The following is a 25945-nucleotide window of genomic DNA, read 5'->3' on the forward strand; positions in this document are numbered from 1 at the left end:
GTGCTGGAAAGAAAAGCGAGGATCGGATTAAGCATTAGTTATTGACCGTAGGCGTTACTCCGCATTAATGAGCACAACATAAAAGTTCGTCTGTACCAACTGAAAGAGTTCTGCGTTGCTGCCAACAAATTGAAAAGACACACACACACAGTGCATTTAGGTAGTAGGTAAAGTTTACTCTTTGGAGAAAATCCCTTTTCCGTATCCCAGTACAGACACCTGCCTAAATGCACAGGCGACAGTGTCGCTCCTTCAGCCAGAGACAGGATGCGCGGTTGTTGCGCACCGTGGCTGCCCCCTGCGCCCACTGTCTTATGACCCGGCTTAGTCTGGGCGGGAGAAGGCTCTTCTACGAGCAGAGTGCGGAGCGGCGCAGCTCAGATCGCGCTTTCCCTCGATCAACCAAGCGCTGGAAACTTTCCGATCCGGCTTCGTCTCCGGCTCCTTCTTGCCGACCCTTTGAGTGACGCCTCCCATCGCCCGCCGCCGCTGCCGCCGCCGAGGAGGGACGGGCTGGCCCCGCCCCTCGGAAAGAGAGACTCCCACCAGTGCCACCTCTGCCTCTCCCACCGAGGAGCAGGCGACTGCCACATCTGGCCGGCTGAGGTGAGAGGAGCAGGAGCGCCGGCGACGCAGGACTTTCGAGGAAGTCCGGAATAAACGCCCCAGTCCGCCGGCTGTGCCAGTTCCGGCGGTGCGTTCCGGCCCCTCTCGCGCCACAGGCGCCCTTTTCTTGGTTTTTTCTGCCTGAGCTCTTCTGAGGATGAGGAGGGGGAAAGGAGGGAGGGAGAGAGGCGCTACCGGTCTGGCTGCCTCCGAGCCATCTCTTGTGTGAAGGAAAGGCGGGCGGAGGAGCCTTCGAAGAACCCAAAGCCGCAGAAGCAGCGGAGATCTCCCGCCAGGTAAATGCCTGATGAGACTGGGAGGGGCGGGGGACGGGCGAAGAGCGCCTCTCCCTTCGGTCCTCTTCGCTGTACTGCTTGGTACTCCATTGCTGAGGAAGTGCCCGCCGCCTTGCAAGACGAAGGGCAGGCGCCGCCGCCGCCGTCCTAGGGATTCCCGCGGCGTGGAAGAAGAACTCTTTGTTCTTCCTCGGCTCTCAGATCCGTTCTGGGAACGCGTCCGGCGAAGAGCTGAAAGGCTTGTTGAGAGGGAGGGGCAGGCAGGAGAATCGAGGGCTGCATTTCCTAAAATAGGGCGCTCCCGCCTTCCCGATGGAGCCACTTGGTCTCATTAGGGTCCGCCCGTCTTCCGCAGCTGCTACACCCTCTTTTGTTTGACTGGCAACGCTCTCAAATTCTTCATTCCCAGCCAAGGCGCTTAAGGCATGGAAATGGAAGGAGGTGCTGGGTTGGCTCCTCGGGTAGTTTCAATCTCTCTCTCTCTCTCTCTCCGGGTGTTTAAAAAGGCTCTGCTCTTTATATTTAGCTTTTGCACTGGCTCATTTGTGCGCATATGCACACAGCCAACAGTTGCTTGGCTCTCGCTTTCTTACAGCCAAAGATGATCAGACTGAGAACACGACTTTTCCCTTGCTTGACAGAAATGGTGAGGCATTTCAATTCATCCTAAATTGCACTAGGATTGCCATCCTAATGGATTTTTAAGCTAACCTGGTTGCGAAAAAGGTTGTCATACTCAGATGACCTGCTAAGAGTTTGAATGGACCATAAATTGGACACTTCGCACACATTCCAGCCCAGTTGTTGTTCTGTAGAAGTAAAAGTGAGCATAAAACAAGTTTCTAAGTGAAGTTTTTGGGGGAGGTGACAGAATTTTCTGATTTGTATGATTGAACCCTTATGTTTACATTCATTAGGTATAAAACAGCTTTCCCAAAATACAGTACCCTCTACACATGTTAATCTAAACTTCCACCATTCTCCACCAGTATGGCTGAGTTGGGTGTAGATGATGGGAGTTGCATCCAGTGTTTCTGAGGGGGCACTCAGTTGGGGAAAAGGTTATAATTGATAAACTTCTTTGCAAATAGAAGTCCCTGGCATACTAAACATGAAACCTTGGATGGTAAGATTCTGAATAAACGGAAGTTTTCAGAAGTTGTGCACCTAATTACAGAGATGTCAGGATCTTATCCTAACTATTTGGTGTTGGTTTTTCTGTAATATCAGGGTTTTTTTTTTAAAATCCCAACTCAAATGTAGTACTGAAGACATGTGTTTTAATCATATCAGCTTGAATCTTGCACAGAGTACGGCTATTGAACTCCTACTTACTTTACTGTTCATGGCCACAGCCAATGTGTAGAACTGTATCCTGTTTAAAACAAAGCAAAAAAAAAAAAAAACTTCCAGCAACTTGAAATTATTCTTGAAGCCTCTCTTTAAAATGTTCCATATTTTATAACTTGATAGGATATTTTGTATTTTGTAAGTGGAACGTACTGTAATACTCCAGCTTTGGCAGACAAGCATGTAAATGTATTGAATAATAGAAGTGTTTCCACTCTGATAGTTGTAAAAGCTCTACTTTAAAAAAGAGAGAAAAGCTACATTGTAATTAAATAGAAGTATGAATAGTTGAATGATTTAGCAATACTTCTTCATCTTATTCCTAAATAGGAACATTTTAATGTCTATATTGCTACTAACATTTCTTTTCCAGCAAAATACTTGTTAGAGTATAATTAAGAGGCCATTTGGATAATTTAATGCATGGGTAACAATTAGTTTTTGTTCTGAACAAAAAACCATGTTCATATACAGTAGAGGAAAATGAAATGCAGATATGCAGTAATTTTGGGAAGAAATCATGTTCAGTTTTTGTAATCTGGCACTGAAATATATGTTATTGTTATTGTTGCTCCTTTGCTGCATTGTAATCCAGTTGGGGAAAAAACATAATAAGACTAGCATTAATTTACTTATGCCTTCAGCTGTGGAAAGTGTGCGCCACATGAACCGTTCACCCATTCCCATAAACAGGTCTTTGGCTTCTGGAGTGTGTCTGAAATGAGGATGATTACATGAATAAGATCATCCTTGGATATTACTGATTCACATCAGCAGTTCCCCGTGTAAGCCTTTTCTTTCATATGTGCACCTCTATTCTTCACCCTTTATTAGTCTGTTTGTTCTGATGTTCACCAGTACTGGACCATGTAGAAGACAATGGTTTATCTATGGATTTTAAAATTGGGATGTCTACATAGTTTCACTCACTGCTTCACTGATGTACTTTTTTCTTGTCACTTTTTCTCCTGTGTGAACCAAGAGGGCAGAGCTGACATTAGGAATATAGGATACTTCATGAGTACATTTTCTGATGTGAATATGAACCTCTTGTTGGTAAAATGTTCTGTGAGTATGATTAGTGCCACACACTGATATGCATGCTGATACATGCAGATGATTCTTGTTATGTATGCATTGGAAGAAGAAAAAAAGGATACTCTTATGAAGGAACTTTTTCCATTATGGATACTGAATTACATATAGAAGAATACAAGAGTTACCTAATACCAGATCAGTTCAGACTTATATGTATCATAGTATTTCAGATAGGAATTTTTCCTAGTCCAATGTGAAACCACCAGAAATTTAAGTAAGACTTTGTATATGCAACATAAGAATCAATAAATTAGTACTTTTTTTGAATGCCATGTCCACATTGGCAAAAGTGATTCATCCCTCCTTTCTTATCTAAAACTCTTGGTAGAAGTAAATACACATACAAGACACAATTCAGCGTGGGGCATTTTGTAAAGACAACCTTAAAAATCTGGTTGCAGCCAGGATTCATAGCTCGTTCTAAGCCACAAAGCAAACTATAATAGCTGGGATTACAGCAACATGTTAAACCAATGATGATTATAATAATGATAATAATACATGTTTATTATCAACATTGTCAATAATAATAACAATAATAATAATAATAACAATAATAATACTTTATTAAATGCATATGCCGCCCAACTCCCAGCAACTCTGCCTGAATTTGGTTTAGCATGTTATCTTGACTTTTGAACATAGTCTTGATGATGCTATAATTTTGCATCCTGAAATCTGGAAGCAGAGCATTTTTTGTTTAGACTGTATCACCTAATAATGTTACTTTATAGCCTTTAACCTACCTTTAGATTGGCAGGTGTGGTCCAAGACATTGCTGCAACTGCTCTGTCATTTGAATTAAAGTAACTAAATTGCCCAATGTTTTTCCTCCAGAATCTTCCATCAGGAAGCACTCTAATGCCCAGAAGAATGGGTAGCAATTTCAAGTATATTTATATTTAGAAACACTGGTTCTTAATTGAAAATACTTGTAAATACTTGTAAATGACAAGCTAAGGAAAAAAGAGAAAAGACAACCAAGTCCAAGATTTTTCTGGAAGCAAAATGGATTTCATAGAACAGTGTGATGTAGCTGTTCAGGTGCTTTACTGCTACTGCGGAGAACCTGCTTCTTTTCCACCTTAAATCATGGAAACTTACTGGGTGACTGTGGACTCACAGTGCTCCCATCAGGATGATCAGGATGACATTTATAGAACTTATTCCTTATTCATAAAGGAATTCACTGCTACATTTGAAGAGTAGGATACACTAAAATGGTAGTGATAAGGCACAGAGCAGGTGAATGTCTTGAGGTGCCTAAGGAAATTTTATTGATTGCCATGCACATTTTGGTCTTGAAAAGATACAAATAGAAACATGAAATATATACTTACGAAGAAAATGTTCAACTTCTATTAATTCAAAAGAATATGCTATCATAGAGTAAAAATGAATCATGCTATAACAGAAAAGCTTTTGTATTTCTTTTTGTATTATTTAACAACTGGGTTTTTAAAAGGGATCCACTAGTCTAAAATAAGTTATATAATACAGTAAAACTTTGTCAGGTAGTTGTTTTTGTATATGATTCCAATTTATCATCCCTTTAATATTGTCATGATATGTAGCAAGCATGTCATCAAGGTTTATATTATTTCTTGAGTGAAAGATGTACTTCAGCTTTTACATAAAGAGTGAATCATACAATTGGGATGGAAAGACACCTTAATTGTGGAGCCATTCCCAAGTACCTCTTCACAATCAATGTTAAAAGACTTTTTCCCCACAAAAACCTGGCAATAATTGGCAAAAATATATCAGTATAATTTTCTGCAAAATTGTCAGACTCTCATAAGAAACCATTGCAAAGCATACGTTGAGCAAAATACATTTTTCAGAAGATAGCTGAGTGAATATTTTGTTACTACTCAAAAGTTTTGAAAGTCCATATTAAATGAATGCTTTTCTTTCATAGTTACAATGTATGCAAAAGAGATGGAAACTTGAATACTTTCCTTTAACAATGTTCTGTTTTGTGCCACAATTAACTTTAACAGTTAATACTATATGATGAGGTATGATAATTTTTCAATATGTTTCCTATGGTCAAAACTTTTCAATTAAACTTTGTGGCAACTTTGAAGAATTAAAATTAAGAAATTATCTGAGTAGGGAAATAAAAACTGACACATAATTAATCTTTGCATAAGTTAATCAATTCTTAGAAAGGATGGTGCTCCCACTGTGCTTGCTGAAGAAATCCATGTTAAATAATGTATTAAATAATGTAATTTCCCTTGAATCTTGCTATTAACTATATGGTTGGATTGCTGCATAAGAGGTACAGTCTTTACACAGGAGCAATTCATGGGAGCAACTCCCACAGTAATCAATGGAAGAATTGGAGCCAAGTATTATGACATTAATAGAGAACCCTGTCATATGCAACAGCCATGTTCTAATACCATTAGAATAACATAATGTTACAATGTATTATATACAGTAGCCAGCTTTTTCAACAGCCTCTGCTCCTAAGCCTTTGTCAACTTCTGGTCTAACTGAAGTGTGAAGAATAACTTTATCTTTTTACCATATATACTCACAGATAAGCTGAGAATTTTAGGTTCCAACATACACCCCAAAAATTGGGTTTGGCTTATCTGTGGATGGGCTTATTCATGAGTATATGTGGTAATACTTTTTAAAAGTACCTGTATATACTTGCGGATAAGCCGACCCTCAAATTTTTAACCAAAATACTATGAAAAATGTGCCACCTGCAGATAAGTCAATTGTAAAAATTTAAATTGGAATCTGTTCTGGAAAACATTTATTGATACAAAATATGAAAATAAATGAAGTCCTTCAGAATATATTGAAAAAACATAAGAAAATTTTGAGGGTCGGGCTTATCAAGTGGCACATTTTTCATGGTATTTTGGTTAAAAATTTGAGGGTCGGCTTATCCACAGATGGGTTTATCCATGAGTAATACACAGTACTGTAGTTTTTGTATGTCCTAAGGCTAAGACATGAAATTGGACTGACTGATTAATTATGTACCATCAAGTTAGTGTTGGCTCTTCATCACAAATAGAGGGAACTTCACCAGGATGACCTAGCCCCAATCTCTCCCTTCAGGACTTCCAGCAATGCATACATCACAGCTGTAATTGAATCCATCCATCTTGCTTCTAGTTGTCTTCTTTTTCTCCTTCCTTCCTTCCTCCTTTCCTAGCACTATACTTCTCAAAAGATGTAGGTTTTTACTTAATGTGAATGTTCTGTCAATTTCAGATTGAACTTTAGTGTAAAACTCATCAACAAGTTCTTCTGCATCAGTAGTTGGAACATAAATTTGGATAACCATCATATTAAAGGCTTGTCTGTAAAGTCAGTTGTTATATATTGATATTATTCAGTCATTGATTGCATTGTATCCAAGTATTGCTATATCCTTCCTGACTATGAAAGCAACATCATTCTTTCTTTGTTTTTTCTGACTTGAATAGCAAATAGTATGATCTTTTGAATGAAAGTCTCCAATTCCAGTCTATTCCAACTTGCAGATATCAGTATGTAGCTGATTAATTTTATCTTTCACTGAGTTGAGCTTTCCCATGTTCATGCTTCTTATGTTCCATGTTTCCACTGCAATTCTGTCTTTGCAGAACTGGATTTTCTTTTCTTGCATGGCAACATCAGCAAGCAGATGTCTCAAAGCTTTCAGTCTAGCCATATCACAAACACCATTAGTACCCTGAAAGATCCTCAGCTCTTCCTCAACAGCATGTTAAGTGCCATCTGATCTAAGGGGCCCATCATCCAGCATTATATTGCCAATTACTTTATATTGTCTATCCATGGGATTTTCTTGGTATGGTTTACTCCATTAAACCTTTGCTGTTGTCACTAAAAGGATCATCCACCTCCAGAATCACTGCTGCCCAATATAGGTGCCTGTTTGCTTTAACTGGGCAGATGAAACCTGCTGGGAGTATTTTATTTTATTTTATTTTATTTTATTTTATTTTATTTTATTTTTATTTTATTTTATTTTATTTCATTTCATTTCATTTCATTTCTATGGCCACCCATCTGAAATTCATGAGTCTAGTCGGCTAACAGTTAAAAACACAAGAAAGAAAATATGATGTTAAAAAACACACACACATACAGTATAATCAGCAGCTAAGGTAAAAACAAAACCGCCACAGGAAAAAAATATATACTTTTGATGTACAGTCCCCGCATCCTTCACTCATCCCAGGAACATCCCTGCCCTGATTTTATGAAGCACCATAGCAGGACTTGAGGGGGGACAAAGCAGGATATGTAAAGAAAAAAAATGTCACTGTAATGTGTGTCTCTGCAGGTATCTCCTAAGCTGTATATCAATAGGAAAATAAGTATTTTATTTTTAAACACCCATGTTCGTATGTCTGGGAATTTTGATCCAACTGAGGCTGCAGATGCATGCATGGTGTGTTTAGGGCAAATACCTGCTATTCATATTTTATACACTGATACTATTCTGCTGGACCTGTGGTAAACTTGGCTGCAGCATAAACTATAAAGTTACCTTGGTGCAAATCCTGTTTCTTGAGTTAGAAGTAATTTTCTATTTCTTTATCTGGTCATTACTGTAGATACAGTGGTACCTCGGGTTATGAATTTAATCCGTTCCGTGACTCTGGCCGCAACCCGATTTGTTCGCAACCCGAAGCAAATTTCCCCATAAGGTTCAATGTAATTACCGTTAATCCGTTCCGGTGTCCGCGGACCACGCGTCAAGGGCGGAAAAACGGCCGCGGACCATGTGGCACGGGCGGAAAATGGCCGCGGACCATGTGTCATGGCGGAAAATGGCCGCGGATCCGGTTCATACCCCGAGGTGGAGTTCGCAAACTGAGGTAAATTTTTGCGGCTGGAGCTGGTCGCAACCCGAAAAGTTCGTAAGCAGAGGCGTTCGTAACCAGAGGTACCACTGTACTTAGGTGTTTGAAAACCCCAACATTAGGGCTCTTCATAATTCAAAAATGATTTGAAAGAAATGCTTTGGACACCATGCAAGCAAAGCACCTTTTTGCTATTTATTAAAACAGCTTGTCTTTTTTCAGGCTGTGAGGAAGCTTGTAAAGAGATGAATTGCTTTACTGAAGTGTCATGCAAAATCTAAAGCACATCTTCCTAATCATTTTCAAAATGTGTATACTGTAATCCTATTCAGCCTGTATTCAGTGTGTAATCCAGTAAGACTCAATGGCCATATTCAGCTGAACATATTTCATTTTATTAAGCTGAGATATTTTATAACCTTTTGCCAAAGCATATAGCTTCTTTTACTCTCATTTCAATCCATGCTTAAAACAGGCAGGCTGTAGTAATTTTTTCTTATCTATAAGAATTAGAAATTGATGATCCCTAACTACAGAACAAGCCAGAGTATTTTAAAACAACTTAGAACTGTAACTTAAGTTCTTAACTTGTTTCAAAGTTTGTCTAAACCATGTATGATTAGTAAAGAGCCAGATTACATTTCTTCCCATTTTCTGACTTATTACAGACAAAGCAGAAGCCATGGTTTAAAATAAATTCTAATGAATTGTTATACATGCCAACTTACTTTGCTGACTTATTTCAGGAAATACTGCTTATTTTAAACAATAGCTCTTGGTTCATACATAATAACAATCTGGAAATTGAAACTGAATCCTGGTTTATTTCTTCACCTATCTCTTTAGGAACACAATTGAATAGAAGGGAGTACAAAATCTGGCACTGGCTTGCTTTTGTTTCTAAATGTAGTCCTAAGCCATCGTTTAACATCACATCTGAACATTCCCCATTATTTATCTGAGACATCATGATTAAATTACAGATCACAGGAAAAGGCCCTGATCATGTGTATCATAGTTTAATTAGATAAGAGAGTTGTTTGTTTAAAGAGATTCTTAGTTGTTCTCTGAAGATATGAACCCCCATTCTGTTTTCTCTTTTGTGTGTGAGGGAAGGACAAGGAAAATCAACATACAAAAATTATGACACATGCTACTTCTGTATGAAACTTAATTCAAGTTTATTCAAATTTATTCTTATAACAAATTCTACTTGCATTGATAATTCCAACTCCTTTCAGATTATAAATTCTCTTTTGCTCTCTTTCTATGAGCTGATAATGAGAACTGACATGAGGTACTATTTAAAAGGAAAAACAAGGTGCTGAGGGGCACCAGTATTTTAAAAATTATCATTATATGGCAAATGCTTAGTAATAAGCAGAAGGGAAAATTAAATAAAAAGGTTGTATACCACTGCCTGGTTAACATGTTGTCTTCCCCTACCAGTCCTTTGGAATGAGAGTTGTAGCTCAAGTGTCTGTGGAAACAGCTTACACTGTGACAGAGATGATCTGTGTGACCACCTTGCTGATAATACTGTCCTCTGAGGAAGGATCCCTCAGAGTGAGGCATTTGGATCTGAGGGTTGTGCTTAAAAGAGATAAGAGAACGGGAAGCTCTCCAGAGATGCCAGCTACTTCCACAACTTTCCAGGGTGCCTGACTGGCTGAGCAATCAACCACCTGGTGCTTCACTTTCCATATGACACATTAGACTGCACTCTGCAGCAGTCAGGCAAGTAAGGTGCCACCGAATAGTCTCAAAAGAGCCGTTCTTCATATTCTTCCCAAGCCACTACTCAAAGCAGAAGCTTCCCTCTTCCTTTTGGGAGGGCTACTCCCATATCATTGCTTATTCCAGAATCAGTGCTCAGCTACATTGTCATGCTACACTAAACCATAAATTCACCAACCACATTTCTGCCTAGTGTGTTGTATGGACCTGACCCATGTAGTTAATTCAGTATGTTGTACAACTCCTACCCACCCAAATTAGTTTAATTCAGAAAATCATGGGCCAGTTAAATTTAGGTAAAGTTACCATGCAATTCAGTCATTATATTATACCTCAGCAGATCTTGTCTAACTTTCAACAAGACTCCATTACAGCTAGGGTTGAAGTTGGGGCACTTAATGTACCAGGTCACTCCTACCATTGGGCTAAATTAATTGTCATGTCATGTCACCTTGTGGATGCCAGAAGGTGTAGAAAATGTGACAGAGCATTGTATATCCTGCATTCCTGAAGCTAGCTGGTTCTTCTTACCACTGGTATTGATTTAAGATGGCACTTATCAATGCCACTGGTATTGATTTATCCTAGATGCAGCTGCTGCATAAAAGTTATTTTCAGCCTGATCTTAATGCAAGATCCCATGATTTGAGCATCTGAGCCTGGTAAACAGATTTAGGACACTCTGCGGTAACTACAAGGACTGTTATGTGTATATGTTGTTGTGAAAACTCAAGTTATTTTCCTGCGTAGCATCTTAAAGTAAAACTTAGCTGCCTTGAAAAAAAGGCTCACATTCTCCTGTTTATTGGCAGTCTGTCATTTTATCTTGCACCATGCTTTTTAAAGTCTTGTGCTGAAGAAGGATGTCCTTTTTTTTTACTTGTTCATCAGTTTATAAAAGCAAGTATTGACTTTTTCTTAATGCTTGACCTCATTGGAAAGAAATGCTGGAAGCACAGAACTTGTCCAAGATGGAAAGTATGGAATTGTGCATAGAACTAAGGGAATTAATTTTCTGAAGCTAGGGTCCTGCAAAGGATTTCTCAAGGGTTTCTTTAGAGAAATGAATCTTTCAGAGCAGACGGTATAGCCAGAATAACTTTTGCAATAAGTTGAGCAATTCGGCAATTACTATACTTCAAGGTAAAACCAAGCCACAAAAGAGCATTGATATATACTCTCAGTCCCAAACACCGATCTTCCACTTTCCCACTCAGGCTTTGATCTTGGTCATTAGAACTGCCATATCTGGATGCAAAAATCTAGATGGCTACTAGATAGCCACAAAAAGATACAGGAAAACGAATTCTTTGCTGCAATCTAATATTTGTTCAAAATTTTGCTTATAGTAGCCCTATGAGTAATAGAAGTGCATTAGCAACCAGCCTATTTATTCAGAAGTTCATCTAAATTCACATAGCACATTTGTGTCTTAGCCTTTAAGGAGCTGAATGCAATGTATAATAGGGCTTATTTAGTTTATCTTTGCAGCAGCATCGTGATACAGTTTAGGCTGAAGAAGAATGTCTGGCCCCAGGACTCCCAATGATGACTGGAAGCCAGAACCTCCAGTTTCCAGCCCAACTATTTACAATATTGACTCATGCTTCTATTTGTCATCTATGGAACACATATTATGTTGTTGTTGGAAATTAATAAATGATACTGTATATCAATGTATCTGTAGTTCCTAGGCATGGTGATAAAGAACTTGATTCCACAGACTCACGGAACTAAGCAGGTTTTGGCTCTGGTCTATGTCTGAGACTCCCTGAGAATTATTTTTGTGCCGAGTCAACTGGAACATACTACTACATTGTTGAATTCACTTTATGTTGGCTGGGTTCTAGGAATGAACAGAGAGCTTGATAAGAATCTGTTTTTTTCACTGTTGTTACTACTCTTGGCTACAGTAATGTCTTATTAATAGCTGAGAAGAAATATGAATCGGTTTAAGTTGTCCAGTTATGGTCTTGTTATGTGAGATTTCCAACTTTGAGCAAAACAAGAGATTATTAGTAGCCCTTTCAAGGAAAGATTTATTTTCTGATGTATAGTGAACAGTGATCTCTGATTTTCTGCCTGACTAGAACTGCAAAAACCTCAACTATCAAGAATCAGCCAAACTATAATATATGATGAATAGGAAGTGTTTGGCTTGATGAATCACAAATTGCAGGCCTGCTGTATAGTTACAGAGATGGTGATCGTTCTTAATGCAAAGCCAGAATTTTTTAACCATGTTTTGATGAATAATGCATAATAGTCTGGTTCTTGGATAACTGTCCTTTAGTAATTGGGGCAGCATTTCATATTTTGTGGCATGGTGATGGTTGTAATGGATGGCGCTATAAAATGGAAGATTTTCCCCACCATTTTGGAGTGGATTTTGAAGAAAGATGTAATGTTTAAGTATATTACATCTATTTTAGGTTTATGCTACAGCTTGTGTGTTTTGTTGTGTCAAAATGGCAACAGTGTTTTTCAGAGGACTGCTGGTGCCACAAAAAGGTGGTGTAAATGGTCAGATTTCCAGTGCAAGCCATGAAATACCACAGTAGGTAATTCAGCTGTACTTCCACGCTTTGCAGGAACAAAGTTAAAGGCCCATCTGAGACAGGATCTCAGATATTTAATTTCAGAGTATTGATATTAGCATGATTTAAACTAGAATGATTTATTCATGGATTTCAGGACAGATTGTAATGTTCTAATTCACATGTTTCTTGACTAAACATGTATAATCATTGGTTGCTATGCTAATTAAAATAAAAGATGATAACTAAGTGGACTGTGAATAAAACCAGGAAGCATAATCCAAAACCTCTAATCATAATTTTATAATGATTAAAAATAGGTTAAGGATTTTATTTAAAAATGCATACATAATCTACTATTGACAGGTTTCTGGGGTTTTCAGAAGCTCATACTTCCAGTGTGGCATAGGTGAAGAAATGTCCATCATCTTTCCAGGTGGTGGCAGCTCCATTTACCTTCTTTTGCCTTGTGGCAACAGGTGCATGTAAACATGCCAAAAGAAGAAGGCTGAACCAGGCTGCAGTAAGGAATTTTGGGCCTTTATGGTTTGGTGGGGGGCGGGGGAATTCAAATAGCTAGTATCATCAGTAGTATCTGCCAGCCATTAGATCAAATGTTCTGCTTTCGTTAGCATGCCCATGATATAACTTGTTGGATGGAGCTAAGGGAAGATGGGTAGTTGGCTGCCTAGAGAGTTACAGTCAGTCATGTGCTGGTAAATGTTTAAGAAACAGTTCTGCCAGCTTCACTGCCAGTACTGCACCATGCCAGTAGCCACAGAATAGCTGATTGGTGCACTAGGTACCATAGCTCAACTCTGCTCTCAATCAGCTCGCAAAATTCCCCCAAATTTAACAGTCAGCTCTCATGAGCTGGCTCCAGCACACCACTGATTACTAATTCCAGTGACTCCACAACAATTAAACCTTTACAGGCAGCTCTGGGAAGTTGTGCAACAATACAAATCACAGGCATGCTTAATCAATGATAGTGATAATTTAAGAAACTACAGAGTTTGTATAAATTGGGCTTATCTTTATATCATTCCTACATGCACTCTGACTCAGTCTGGATCCTCTCACTTTGAGCAGGATGATCTGAAGAGAGTTCTGTTCATGTTCATTTGAACATGAGTAGATCTTTCCCTTGTGTTCTTTGACCTAGAGAAATCCCTGCACAAGAACCAGGAATTTCCAGAAGCTATGGTAGGTAGAGATAATTAATTTTTCATGCACCAAATATGTGTTCTATTTCATTGGCAGTTCTGCATCACAATTCTTATGCAGAAAGTATTCCCAGTGAATTTGGTGGAACTTACTGAAAGGAAATACATTATAATTTGGGCAATAGTGGCCTACTGTATTCTATTTACTATTCTTGGTCTTAAAAGCCATAATTTTGCCTGAAGTCATTTTTTAATAGAAAAACAAACTTTAATGGGTTTGACACTTGTGTGTCAATATACCCCATCTTTCTCATAGTTGGTGGTGTGCCAGCAATAATATTTTGGCTTGCAAGATAGTATGTAATTTAGAGATCCTAGCTTAAGCAGCATTATGTAAAAGCCAAAAACTATGATGGTTGACAGAAGTCCTTGGACCCATCTGGTAGTGACTGTGACATATGGAAGATTACAGCTTAGAATGTAAGAGGAGTAAATGGTAAAGAATATGAATTAATGAATTGAAAGGAAATAAGAAAAAATAAAGATGTTCTATGTCTGTGAAAGTAAGAAAACAGGAAAGAATGTAATAGATCCAGTTTCATGAAGTGGAATGTAGTTGGTGAATCTCTATGACGGGAATTAAAACTATAGGTTTAATTATGAATGAAAGGGATAAATTGTATGTCAGAAAGGACGAATTGGTGGAATCAGGATTGCTACTGGTGTGCATGAAAGTAGGCATGTTACATTCTGGTGAATGGTGATAATGGATTGCACAGACACATATAACTACATCTGGAAAAATTGTGCAATGTTCAGAATGAATATGATCCAGAGGAAAAATATTTTGTTTGGAGAACAATGAAATGAGAGAGTACAGAAAAGTGATTTTACCATATGGAGATCAAAGAATTATTGAGAATAATGACCAATGAGTGCCTACCTAGAAAAAGGACTATTCAACATGTTTAATATATTTGTAGACAGTAAGCAGCTGACCTTGACAGGAATATACAAGAGCCATTACTAACAAGGCTGAAACATTTTTTAAGCCCTGGAAAACATAATATTCAGAAGGGGCTCAGGCAAACACTCCCTAATTCACTGGGGTATTAGAAGGAGGTGGGGTGGAGAGAGACAGCACAATCAGACTGGCAGGATTCTGTTATTATAGCCTATCTTAATAAAAAGCGTTCTAGTCATCATGTGGAGTTGATTTCCTGCTCTGACATGTTTGTATACGTGTGTATGTGAAAACTGCATTGGTGCCTAACAACTGAAAGATTGCTATTTCTTTTCCTTTTATTGTAATGTTGTAAATCATGCTACATTGCATTGTTTCAATGCAGATTTCAATGCAGTAATGTTTATATAATATGATTTAAAATTATTAACATTCTATTATTTAAAAAGCTTAAAGTATTGAAAATAAAAAGAGAAAAATTAAAATCCTATCAGTATGAATTGCCATTTAGGATGTCAATCTTGCAAGCATAAGATTATTTAACCTTTGATCCAAAGTTGAATATAAGATAAAAAAGAAAGAACCACTGCAATTCACATCAAAGTATTAGTTATATGATAATAGCTTCAGTCTTGAACTAATTACTTAATATTAAGATGCTATTATTGTTTTCTTATACAAGGAGAAGGTAACAAATGAATGGGAAAATTGCAGGGGGATTAATGGTGCCTGGAAAGGTGTAAATGGATATAAGAGGTGACAATGAACAAATTTGGGAAGTGCTTTGCAGCTTTCGGTCAGATAGGGACCACGTAGACCAGAGTTCTGTACTTCAGGAAGTCACTGAGAAATGTATGAATATGAAAAAGAAAGTTTATGTTTGCTGATTTAAAAGAAAAACATACAACAAAGTGACTAGTGTAGTATTATGGAATACTTTTCATAATTGTGGAGTTGGGAGTTCATTATTAAATACAGTAAAAGTGGGATATAATGGAAGTAAAACATTTTTTAGAAAAAATGGTGTGTTTAATGAATGCTCTAACATTGAGCAGGAAGTGAGATGTGGATGTGTGATGCCTCCTTGGTTTTTTAAAATGTGTTTATAGCAAAATAAAAAAGGAATGCTTTTGGTGATGTTAGAGGTATATCGGTTGGGGATCTGAATGTGCATGTATAGTTGTATGCAGATGATGCCATGTTGTTGGCTGAGAACCTGAATGATTTGCAACCAGTGTTAGATAGGCAGAATGATGCCTTGAAGAATACAGATCTGAAGAATAAGCTATTGAAGACCAGGTTCATTGTATTTAACATGGAAAATAGAGTTGCAGTTGCAAGTCATATATAAGCATAAAAAAGAAGAGCAGGTAGATGAACTTAGGTACTTTGATAGAGTATTTATTAAAGATGGAGAAATTCCAAGATAAGCAAATGTTGGTAGAAAAGTGATTGGTAGTATGAAGTCTGTTGCAAGCAAACACTATTTGTAGGAAGAAATGAAAATGGCGGTGTATAAGGCCATGTTTGTGCCTCCTTTTTATATGGAAATGATAACTTGGCATGTCCAGAGAAATGTAAAAATAAGTTGAGTGCACAGTGAATAAGTTACTTAAAATTATGTATACTAAAACAAGAAGCAACAGCATCAAGAATAAATGGGTGCTGAATGAATATGTATTGAATAGCAAAGTGAGTGATCAATACAAAAGCAATATATTTAATAAACAAGCACATTTAATCAATAGACTATTATGTTTTATTCTTGGATACATTCCTATGTCATTTACATTAGGTTATTTTTAAGATATTCCGTATAACTTAAATATTAGGGAAAAAATGACAGAGAATGAAATCATTGGTTGTACTCATGTTTAGTCCAGTGGTATTAGGATTCGTTTATCATTCATTTGGATAATGCTGAAATTTTATGGGCCAGATCTATCAAAATCCAGTAAGCGTATCTCCAAGTAACTGTGAGAAACACAAGGAAAAGTGTTACTACTTTTTAAATTCAGTAATTTGCAAGTTTCATGATTTAAATTGCCAAGAGACATAGGCTTATTATCGGAAACTAGTGATTCCAGAGCCACTTTGAATAATGCAAGGAAAAGAAAGTTTGTCAAAACCTGAATGAGCCGGAATATTCTGCAAGTGTATTTCATGGTGTATGGCAGATAATTCTTTATGTTAATATTGGTTAGCTCAAAAAAAAGAAAAAGAAAAAGATAATTTAGTGATTCCTAGAGCAATTACGTGTTCTGTCTGACCCTTCAGGCTTTCTGCTATTTTTGGCCTCATGGTGCATTAACAAAGACATATATTTGCTTTCAGATTGAACCATTCCCTTTCGAACTGTAAAGCATTGTAGTTCTAATAGAGCTTCTCAGCTAGTCTGTTGAGATTTAGATTAATTAAAGAACCAACCTTACTTGCTTGTTTTTTTTATCATGTCTCTAAACGTTGCAATATCAGCTGATTTAATTTGAGTTTTACATTCACGTGTGTCAACTCAAGTATGTTAGAGAGAATGAGGAATTCTCTTATAATGTCAAACCTCACTATAGTAACTGTAGGACTCGATCCATTATTCAAATAAGGAAATTCATCAGTTATTTATAGATTGTGCAATGCGAATTTTAACTTTAGTTTAATAGTAGCCGTTATCCCCAGGGAAAGGTTTCTATTAATAACTGCATTATTGTAAAAAATTAGGGTATTTTTTTGTTTCAGGCAGCAATCTAATCAGTGTAACATACACAAACATACCTAGCAATATAATTGCTTTTGTCCCAGGAACATAGTCGGTTTGCTAATTGCTATAAGTGCTTTAGTCTCCTTTATTTGATACTTTTTGGTTCTGATTTACTTGGTTGGCTCTTTCTGGTTTTCAGGGATAGGCAAGCTTGACTATTTGCCTGGAATTGTGGCACATACCTAGGAGACTTCAATGAATGGCTGATCATCTATTCTTAGTATACAGAGCTTATATAGAAGCTTAGGCTAATATATGTAATACATGAGACTCTCGGGCCAAAATCTTTCAGGCCAAAGTCAATCATTGCCCTCTATGTAGTACTCCATCCACTTAACTTTTATCTGTATAATTAATTACAATTTGAAATAAATTACTGTTTTTACATTGTAGAGTGAAATGGTGCCCTGCCACATATGATTTGGAATTACTCTCTACACATTCTTTGTCTTGATATAATTCCAGGTCAGATTTTCTCTGGTATTTATTCCATATATTAAAAATATTTTCCAGTTCAGTGACCATGAAGCTTCTTTAAAAAAAAAAAAAATCGGAAGTATCATAATATATCACTTAGAAATTCAGACCAAGCAGTTATTTATGAGTCATCAAGAATTTGATCCTGGCCTTTTGATGTCCACATGAATTCTTTACTTGTACTATTAAACTCTACGTTGTCTTAGTAATATATTTTATTGATATAAAAAATAGAGAATACAGCACTGATGTACTTTGAATGGAAGCAATGTTTTGAATTCCAGTTTAATAAAACTGAGATTTAAATTTATATGGAGCACATGAGGTCAAGATCAGAGAGCTCTGAGAAGACTGAGTTTTGTCACTTTTGTCTTAGAATCAACATTTTTAGAGTGCCAAGTACAAACAGGACTTCTGCACATTTATGAGTTGTGTAGGCTGCACTTTCAAAAATCCCCCCTCTTCTACACAATTGTTAAAAGTACGAAAGAAGAGAAGACCAGGATCAAATCAGTTTAAATCATGACTTAAAACATCAGTCAGTAAGAGTCAATTAAATCACAATTTATTAGTCAGGAAGATTCTGTAATAATCATTTCTCTTAAAAGTGCATTCTTGTTGTTTTATATTACCTGAATAAATATCCTTCAATATTCAGAGAGGTGTTAGGTTTCATATAATGAAATCATTCTGAAAGCTTTCAGATTTTCATCAACAAATGAATTTAGTACCAAGAAAGCAGTAGACTTGTAAATTTTTAAATGAAAAAAGGCAAAAAATGGGGGGGGGCAGTTTCACCAAAATTAGTGAAATATTGGGTGGATTATCAATTCAGTCTATCTGTGTCTTCTTCCTTCTTCAGAATCTGGAAAAGGAAGATAAGCTTCCCTGCTTTTTCAGTTCCACAATATTTTTTTTAATTTTGAATATATTATCCAAAGGAACAGAACCATTTCTCCATGCTTCCATAAATTACTACATTTAAAAGTTGGATTACTATTTTAGTGATCTCTGAATCCAAATATTTAAACAACTTCCACCATTGAAGAAATTCATTCTTTGTCCTGAAATTTATCATTGTTAAGATTATGGAGAGATTCCTTGATAGTCATGTCATAGTAACTCTTACGTTTCACCAGTTAAGGATTGATTCTAATACAGAGTACTGAGAATATTGCCAAGAAAATGAACTGAATAGTGTTTTGGTTCTATTTACTCTTAATTCCTGTAGTCCATTTCTCTTTTCAAGATTACACTCGGTTTCTTCCAAAGTAGAACACAGCAAGAGTAAATTAGTTATTTATTTTTATTTATTCAAGGCCACAGACCTAACACTCAGTTATATTATTTACTGGACATAGATTCTAGTATCTAATGTCAATGTTTCTCTTTATTCACTTATTGAGGATTCTAGCCCCCAACTCTTCTATTTCTTTTTTATTTAGAAATTGTCATCAGATTAAGCAAACTCTTGATATAGCAAACCAAACAGTCCTCTAATATTTTCTTTTGGATCTTTCATGAGAGAATTACTTCAGTTCCCACTGTTTTCATCTGCTAAGTGGATATTGTAGAAGTATTTTGCAGTATCTACTTTATCAACCTTTGTTTCTGGAGCACTAAAGTCTTCTGGAGCACTGAACTCTAATAAGAGAGTGCATTAAGTGAGCACTGCACGTTTGTGTGCTATGAAGACTTATTCTTTTCCTCCTAATCTCAATATACATGTACAGTGGTACCTTGGGTTACGAATTTAATCTGTTCTGTGACTCTGGTCGCAACCCGATTTGTTCCGAAGCAAATTTTCCCATAAGGTTCAATGTAATTACCGTTAATCTGTTCCGGCGTCCGCGGACCGCGTGGCAGGGCGGAAAAACGGCCGTGGACTGCGCGGCAGGGCGGAAAAACGGCCACGGACCGCGCGGCAGGGCGGAAAAATGGCCGCGGACCACGCAGCAGGGCGGAAAAACGGCCGCAGACCACGTGGCACGGGTGGAAAAATGGCCACGGACCATGTGGCACAGGCAGAAAATGGCTGCGGACCACGTGGCACGGGTGGAAAAATGGCCGTGGACCACGTGGCACGGGCGGAAAATGGCCACGGACCACATGGTACGGCGGAAAATAGCCGCGGATCCGGTTCGTACCCCGAGGCGGAGTTCGCAAACCGAGGTAAATTTTTGCGGCCGGAGCTGGTCGCAACCCGAAAAGTTCATAAGCAGAGGTGTTCGTAACCTGAGGTACCACTGTAATATTATCCATGGCAAAGGAGAGTACTGGCTGTTTCAAATTCTTTGGACTTTGAAACAGTTCTTACTGCTACTTGAACATATTTAGCAATATATACATTTCCTGATGGATCATTTCTTTCGGTAACAAAAATACTCCATTCTGCTGTTGATACACAACACATTGTGGATATTGCTATGTATCAAGATTCAGGATAACAGTTTTTTTTCCTCTAAATTATTTGCATACTTTATCCCTCAATTTCACTGCAATATTTGCTTTGTTAGGTGGATTGTATTCTGATCAAAGTTACTAAGCCATGTTGATTAAATGTATGTTCCCAACCATGTGGAGAATTTCTTGCATAAAAAACTGAACTTTTTTTTTTATCAATAGTTTTTTGCTGTAATCTACTGGTTTTTAGTAGAGCATTATCTCCCTATTTCTGCATGATAGTCTCTTTTTTTCTTTTTGCAACAATGGGTAATATATTCACTCTTTCTGACAGCATGGCATTGTGGTTAAGATGTTACACCAAGACTTGGGAAATTTTGGTTAAAGCAGCCTCAGCATGAAAGCTCAAGGATTACTTTAGGCTTTCCACTGAACCTCAACCCAGCTTTACTCCCCAGAGCTGTTACAGAAAAAAGTTGATTATTGTGCCTTGAGGTCCTAGAAGAAATGTGAAACGTAGGTAGAATAAATACAGGTACAGCTTTTTTTCTTTTATTTTGAGAATGGATTCATCTAAACAAAAGAAACCAGCTCAGTAGTATATCTATTGCTTTTTTTAATATGGCTGAATACCTATTTTATTTAAGTTACAATGATATAATTACAACTAAATTTTTGTTCAGACATGAGAATTCTAGAAGTAACATGAACAGCTTGTTCAAAAGTACAGAAGACTGTCCTAAGGGAAAAAAAGACAGTATGATGGCATAAGTTTTTAAACCAAGAACAGTTCACATAATGTTGATTTATTACGAGCAAAGAAGTGTTTGCATTTCTTTGCTGCGCCATTTGTATCTTGCATGCTGGTATGTCTTACAAGTGTACAAACTTCATTCAAATATTCCCAGATGGCGTGTCATTTATGCCATGCTGCTATGATTAGATTTTAGTTAATATTCTTTAGGGCTAGAAACCTATTTCTCAAATCTAAAGGAGTACAAGAATGTATTGTGCTCACTTTTCATTTAATTTTCTGTGTATTTCTCCTATCTCTTCCATTTATTCCAGACTTCTCCTCCATCACCTTTGTCTGTGCATTTTTTAGGGAGGGATCATTTACTAGATCTGTTACTTTATCTCCATATTAACAAGTAGAACAGAAGATCATGATTATATATTTAAACTAGATTAATACAAGTTCTAAACTATAATGTTTCAACCTGATTTAAGAAACATTTTTAGTCTACCCTTTAAAAGACACATTTTTACATCTAACTACTCTCTTTCTTGCTCTCTATAGTATACAGGAGTTATAGCTTCACATAGTGATTAATCAAGACACAACTGCAAGGGGATTAACAGGTCCCTTCTAGGTTTAAAGATAATCTGTAAATATTTTTCACTTGGATAATTCTTGCCTCTGTGTGTTTTTCTGCCCCAGTGATTAAGCTTCCTGAATGCATAACTTTTTAGGTCATTTAGAGATGAATGCAGTGTAATATTTTTGGGGAGGGCAAATGCAGAATAGATAACCTTGATGTATAGTTGGTTTCAAGTTCTACCTTCCCCTTTCCTTCAAATAGTAAGGATAGAAAAAAAAAATCTTAAGAGTAATCATAATTCAGGAGAGACCATACTGGATTATACCATAGATTTGATTTAATAATGCATCCCTTTATAATTGTTTTAATCCTGTGAACTCACTACCCAACACAAGAGATTTGATTCCTCCCCCAACATATTAAATAATGTTGGAGAAAGTTCAGATGTCCAAGAAAACGGCAAAAATCAGTTAGAGTTAAGCATATCTTAGATCAGTGTTGTCCAAACTTGGCCACTTTAAGAATTCTGGGAGTTGAAGTCCACTCATCTTAAAGTGGCCAAGTTTGGACAACACTGTCTTAGATCATTCATTTTGAACTCACTCAGCAGCTCCACCCCTATCCAATGAGAGGAATAATCCTGCTCTTCCCCCATTCAGTTAGTGAGATTCTGTAGCTCACTTGATCAGAACAGAACAGAACAGAACAGAACAGAACAGAACAGAACAGAACAGAATAGAATAGAATAGAATAGAATAGAATAGAATAGAATAGAATAGAATAGAATAGAATAGAATTTTATTCCACTGAAACTAGTGGGAGCACTGGAATTTACTGCTATACTAATTCTGGGCTGGAGTATCTCAGAGATATTTATTTATTTATATCTGGGATCAATCCTTGTAGATTTAAGGTCATGGAGTTTTCTGACAATGTAACAGAAGCCTCTGAGATACATGGGACTCTGCTGCTAGAAGAGTTCTTCCCATTTTCATTCTTCTGTTACTGTCTTGAGAAGTTGGGAGGCTGTCTCCAAATATTTATATACTCCAAACATTTATATAGGATGGTATATAAACTTTTCCTTTTTAAAAAAGAAAAATTGTATTTCATTTCTTGCACTCATACAAGAGTCCTTGGGTGTATGTGGTGAGGTCTAATTAATTAGACCCAGGATCTAATTTTAAGGGATGAAATGGGTACCCCTTAAACTCTCCCCAGATGCAGTTAAAGCCTCATATTATTGGACCTACTTGCTCTGGGGGCCATAAACTGATCAAATGGGATGCATGCAGACTGAACCTTTTGTATCCCTAACTCAAAGGGACAATTCTACCTCTTTAGTAGAAGAGGTAAAAGCTTACCTAGAAGCTTAGCTTGAATTGGTTGGGCTGAATTAGGATGCAGGCTACATGCATGCTGATTTATTTTCTATGAGCTATAGTAGAATAGATGTTTTCAGGATTAATGAGAAGTGTCCCCTATTTCTCTGTCATACATGTACATGCACACATGCACAAGCATAGGAAAATACAGTAGGAAATATTCATGCTTTCATTAAATTTTCAGATGAACATTTGTAGGAAAGATTATAAAACAAAATGTTGATTCGATTCTCTGCTTCTGTCCATTTATTCTACAGATACTTATGAAAAAGAGTCTTTAAAAAGAAAAAAATGGCATACATTCCTATAACGCTGCCTGGTGCTGTGATGGAAGAAATAACCGGCTGTGGAAGGAAGGGGAGAGATAACATGTGTTAGGCTTCACAGTATTAGCCCATTTCTATGTAAGTCTGTAGATACACAGACAGAAACTGTTGGTAAAACACATATGAGGAGAAAGAAAGGGCAATTCAAAAGCGCATTGTACTTTTTTTTTTCCCTGTAGGATTGCAAGGCATTGTCTCAGTGAGATAAAGAAAAAAAGCCCCCCTCTTCCCTCATTTAAAAAATGTTCATCAGTTTAAATTGCCCTTTCCATGCTGGTTTTGGAGCTTAAGCTGCTAAGCTTTTAATCATTTTGGCTGGGAATTACTGGAGTTGATGTTCAACACATCTGGAGGTAACATGCTTGGGAAAGCCTGTGTATACCTCATATGACTCATCTGCCCCCACCATGCAGAACCTTGGCAAAAGAAAAGTAAGTGGAAAAAAATGGGGGTAAGATAATGAATTTAAATGGGAGCTATCTCAGGCAAATTTATTAGAAAAGCCTCAGCAGGAAGCATTTAAGAATGGGAAGAAAATGATACATTATTGTGATGATAACCATTGCCTTCATTATTTCAGGCATGAGGTGCATACATCCTGACTTTCTTCAGGGAAACAATTGGGGTCTCATTTCTTTTCACTCCATCTTGTTCAAATTGTGCAGATTTCTAAGTGGAGCACATCTCTCTTTCTGGCAGAGTATTCACAATGGTTATATTATCTTAAAATGCTTAAGGGAGAATTGCAGTTTTTGTGAAGCAGGACAGTATGTTCTGCCTTCCAAAAGTGTTAATATATTTAAACAAAAAAATTTAGAACATGGTTTTCAAGTTGTGTCCTCACAGTGTTGTTTGGCTTGTTAAATGTATGTATGTATGTATATACAGTATGTATGTATGTATGTATGTATGTATGAATGAATGATATCCATTATATCCATATATGTAAATAGGCCCCAGGAATATCTGGGGAGTGCAGAAGAAATCAAACAGGCATTTTATAGCTGGAACTTGGAAACCACCATTTTCCCCAGTGTGCTATCCTAGGCCATAATGGTTCAAATCTCTTTCTTCAAGCACAGAAGGGTGATCATATACCTGTCTCTTGCAAGAGGAAAAGTATGGCCAAAAGAGCATCTGCTCAGTATATGTCTGGATATATGCCTGGTTATTGTGAATAGACATATATTTCCTCATAGTGCAATAACTGATGGCTACTCAAGCCCCTGATTCCCCCTTTTTTATAATTATTTATTTTTAAACTGGTTTCTGTAGAAAAGAATATTGGTAGCTCAGGGTTGAACTGTGGAGTTCTTGCTGCTCTCTGACCTTGGATGTTTGCTTGCAGACATTTTATTACCCAACTAGGTAACATCATCAGTGTGAGTGGGGATGTGTTGTAGGCCCAGGCATTCCAAAAGAACATCTTACAATTATCTTCAAGTTTGGCTTAGTCCACAATGTCAATTTCCCAAGTGATTCTGGATTAAAACTTAACTGCTTTTCTATTTAAGAGTCATATATGTCTCACAGCTTTCAAGGTTGAAAATGAAAATCCTAGTTTTATATTCCTGGATCCTAAAATTTGCCAAGATTTCAAAGGGTTTGCACACTTGCTTTCCAAAGAAGACAATTTTCAAAAAAAGTTCTCATTCCTGAAAAATACAGATGTTAAAATAAAAGCCTAACAAACTGTTGAAAAACTGGTATGTAATCCTTTGTCCAAAGATGTTTGAGGGATTTTGGTCTGCCAAAATTTTCTTATTAGTTTGCTTATCTGTGTATCTAATAGGAATTAACACTGGCATCTCTCTTAAAATATACATGAATCTCAATGTAAAATATATTTTAATTACACTAATCTTACCCCAGAGACTTAATGGATGTTTTTGCCATCGAGTTATTTCTACTGAAATTGTTCTATACATTTAAAGTATATTCATCATATTATATAAATTTCAATAAAAATATAAACTCAAGTATTTTGTGGAGTCTGTACAAATTATAGCTTCTAATTTTTTGCAGCAGTCTGTAAATATTGTAGATTCCAAAGGCAGCAAATTAGACTTTATTCCAATTAATAGTGTAACCAGAATCTGTATAAACCATATACAGCTTCAGTGAGTTTTGGTAATGACATTATAGTTATCCAAAATTTCCATGATATCATCTGCATAAAGAAATAATTTATATTCAGTATCAAATGCCAGCACACCCTTAATATGTTGAGATTGTCTAATGAAGTTAAGGGCTCAAGAATGAAATGAAAGATTAAAGAAGTCAAGGGGCATCCTTGCCAGGTGTCATAATGCAGCTTGATGAGTTGAGAAACAAATCCATCTGTAAAGACTCTAGCCACAGGGTGAAGATAACACATTATAATCCACTAGAGAATATATATATATATATATATGTATGTATGTATGCATGTATATATATTCTGTATTGGAGAAAATATTTTGTGTGTGTGTGTGTGTGTGTGTGTGTGTGTATATTTTGTCACTGCCCATAACATTAAAAAATGATTCTGGGCAGTTTACAGAAAAGGTAAATATTAATTTAAAATGCAGTATAACAATTTAACAATTTATCCTAAATAAATAGCAAGTATCTTCCAAGATAATTGATGATAACTAAAAATATGAAAGAAATCCATATCTTCTATAACAAAAGTCCTTT

General features: G+C 36.8%; 1 protein-coding gene across 1 annotated transcript in view; it reads left to right on the forward strand.

Moving 5' to 3' along the window:
- The first annotated feature begins 540 nt into the window (after nt 1-540).
- The window catches only part of TMEM200A (transmembrane protein 200A), a 55669-nt gene continuing 30264 nt past the window's right edge, over nt 541-25945 (forward strand). Inside the window, exon 1 of the mRNA XM_007422032.4 lies at nt 541-902. The gene's annotated coding sequence lies outside the window, so the exon portion shown is untranslated. The remainder of the gene's footprint in view (nt 903-25945) is intronic.

This window comes from Python bivittatus, unplaced genomic scaffold, assembly GCF_059951505.1.
Source record: "Python bivittatus isolate LINGU-HERP-01145 unplaced genomic scaffold, Pbiv_v1 ctg000020_np1212, whole genome shotgun sequence".
Lineage (NCBI taxonomy): Eukaryota > Metazoa > Chordata > Lepidosauria > Squamata > Pythonidae > Python > Python bivittatus.